This window comes from Aristolochia californica, unplaced genomic scaffold, assembly GCF_029961685.1.
Source record: "Aristolochia californica isolate CCGP_79_NKW_82.1479 unplaced genomic scaffold, dmAriCali1.0.hap1 SCAF_10, whole genome shotgun sequence".
Classification (NCBI taxonomy): domain Eukaryota; kingdom Viridiplantae; phylum Streptophyta; class Magnoliopsida; order Piperales; family Aristolochiaceae; genus Aristolochia; species Aristolochia californica.
This window is the reverse complement of record NW_027181771.1, coordinates 26,007,003-26,010,066: the sequence shown is the minus strand read 5'-3', so window position 1 is coordinate 26,010,066 and position 3,064 is coordinate 26,007,003. Positions and strand designations below refer to the sequence as shown.

Sequence of the window (3,064 nt, the reverse complement as noted above, 5' to 3'; positions counted from 1 at the left end):
GCCAAGAGCAAGATCGCTTCCACCATAGCACTAACCATGTGACATGTTTCCTGTAATTCAAACGAGCAGTCATGTAAGTGAACAACACTAGGAAGCCCACTGCATGCTTTTTCCACATCACCATCATCAGTAGAAAACCCAGCTTTGCATGAAACCAACCAGCTGTTCCTTCTAAAAAATTGAGACATCACAAGCTGTTGCTCACTGTCCTAGAGTACAAAAAACACCTCACCATACGTACATGTCATGTTCTTTGAGATCTTTGCCCCTGCTAGTTGAATCCATTTGGATGAACTTGGTCATTAAGTTCCAAATTCATAGGGAAGTGATGAAAGGAGACCACCATGCTGACTGCAATAGCAACAACAATTTTAATTTGCATCATCCTCTCAGGCTCAAGATGTCCAAGAATGGCATACATGTAGCTTTCCAGGTTAATCTTGAGTTTTGCAGTCCTCCTTCAATTTGCATCTTTCTTATCCAGTGCAGCCAATCTACTTTTAGCCTCAGAAATGGACTCCTTTGACAGAGAAATTCCGAGACCCAAAGTTTTGTCTTCTATCTTTAGTGGGACCCTGAAGGTTCGCTTCTTCAACTTTGTCTCCATGATGACACCATTGCCACTTGGCTCTTCAATAGGATTAGATGAACTATCTACAACAGATTATGTGCTCAAGTTTTCATTGCCAACAGTTGTACTATTGTCAGGGCTTGTGGCAAGTGATATGTCTAGTGTAGTACTGGTTGAATTGTCCATAGTAACATTTTTAATTGGAACATCAACCCACTTTGATATCTCGATAACAACCTTTGCACAATCAAAAGTGACTACTCCACTTCTGCTCTGAGAAAAGTGCAGATCTTGAACATCTCCTGGCTGCATTGCACCATACACCAACTCTGCAACACACTCACTAGCATTCATAGGACGCCTTGCTCCTTTCCAAAAAATTGGGTTATTATCCTAATAATCGCTGGAATACGCGATCCTGATCCTACGACTTCAATAGAATTAATGTTTCCAGTAGTAAGTCCAGCTTCCAACAAGGCCTTTTCAAGCGGGCCCATAACCCTCTCTAAAATAGGAACACTAATTTTCTCAAATTCATCCCTTTCATTGAATCCCTTTACATCCTTCTCATCCATCAAACATTCAATATGAAGAGGTGCCTTTAGGTTTGCACTCAAAACCTTTTTCAAATTCTCACACGCAACACGAAGTCTAGTGCAAGCCCGAGCATTCTGACAAACATCAATCTTATAATCCTTAAATTTTGCAACAAAGTGTCGAAACAGAACTTCATCAAAGTCTCTTCCTCCAAGAGAACGATAAAAGGCATGTGCTAAGATCTTGAGTTGACCTTTCATGAATCCCACAATACATACTCGCATGTTGGTATGACCAACATCCACAAAAGCAACATTTAACTAATCATTTTCAGGTAGGTCCATCTTATAGATTCCATATGCCAAAGTTGTGGCAGTGGTTTCATGCATTAACCTCAAAAGATGAAGGCCAGCAATAGAAGCTGCATCTAAAATAGATCTCCTTTGAAGGTCAGTGAAATAGACTAGAATTCCAAAACAACAATCTACAACTGCAACATTCAGATTCTTCTCTGCTATACTTTTAAGATTTGAAAGAACCATTCCTAAAACTTGTGTTGGGTAAAAGTTCTCATTTCACCCAGATATCTAGCATGAATAAGAGGAAACCCATCGGGGCCTTCTGTTATTGAGAAAGGCAAAGAATGAAGATCATACTGGATCTCAGGATCAAATAACTTTCTGCCAATAAAGTGTTTGATTTGAGAAATAGATTTCTTCAAATTCATGTGAGAAGAGGCAGCTCCAGCCGTGCCCACAAAACACTGTTTCTCTTCAAAACAAACCACAACAGGGGTTTCACGCTTAGATTCATCATTGAGAACCACATCTATACCCCATTGCCTCGCCATGGATCGAGTCACCCAACGATCCTCTCTAGGTTCCAGATTGGCCTGTGTCGTTGAGGAGGGTTTAGGATTCTTAGAACGACCTATTGATGTGAGATAATGAACTTTCGAAGGAAGCTCAACCTTGGACCTCTTCAAAGAGAGAATCCGACCTCGTCTAAACTAATTTTTTATTAAGGCTTACCTTCATTCAGAATCCTGCCATCCTTATAAAAGAGGATTAGGGACGACACTTACAAACCAAGGCCGCATAGTGGCTCATAAAAATTACAGCTAATTACATCTGACCCTGCTACTTACATAAACCTGTAAATGACAGAATTTAAACTCCTACGTCTAGCAGTAACTCTAGATGCTATGGAGTCCGTAACATCACTCCCCACCTAGAGAAAGAGCTTGTCCTCAAGCTCAAAGGTGGGATAGAGTGCTCGGAATTTCTCTAATGGTTCCAAAGAGGCTTCCACAGGATCCGTCGCAGCCCAATGGACTAAAATTTCCCATACATCATTGACTCAGCGAGCTTGGAAGACATGAGCTGGAATGGGCAGAACACGACCATCCTATAGTGGCGGCAAAGGAGTGTGCAACATCGGCGAGTCCCCCTTGAACGGCTTCAGCAACGAAACATGGAAGACATCATGAATTTTGACGTCGGGGGGGGGGGGGGGGGTAACTGCAAGTGATAAGCCACGCTGCCAATACGATCCAAAATCTGGAATGGGCCATAGTATTTTGGTGAAATTTGTGTTTTTTGGATGCTGTGAGGGACATCTGACGATAATGTTGAAGATGCAGCCAAACATAGTCTCCAGGTGCATAAGATTTGCCACAATGGCCCTTGTCATATGTGTTCTTCATGAGTGTCTGAGCTTGTTGTAAGTTTTCTTTTACCTGGGCAAGCATACAGTCCCTTTCCCACAAAGCCTGGTCTAGAGTAGCCACCCGAGAAGAGCCAGCAAGATAAGATACGAGACGAGGGGGTTCCTGACCATAAACCACTCTGAAGGGAGTAGTCTTGAGAGCTGTGTGGTATGAAGTATTGTAACAAAACTCAGCCCATGCTAGCCAACGGACCCAAGTTTTAGGATTATCTTGTTGTGGACTCAATA

General features: G+C 42.2%; 1 pseudogene; it reads right to left on the bottom strand.

Moving 5' to 3' along the window:
- Positions 1-460: 460 nt before the first annotated feature.
- LOC137943000 (heat shock 70 kDa protein 14-like) lies at positions 461-1,958 on the bottom strand (annotated as a pseudogene).
- Between the last annotated feature and the right edge of the window lie 1,106 nt (positions 1,959-3,064).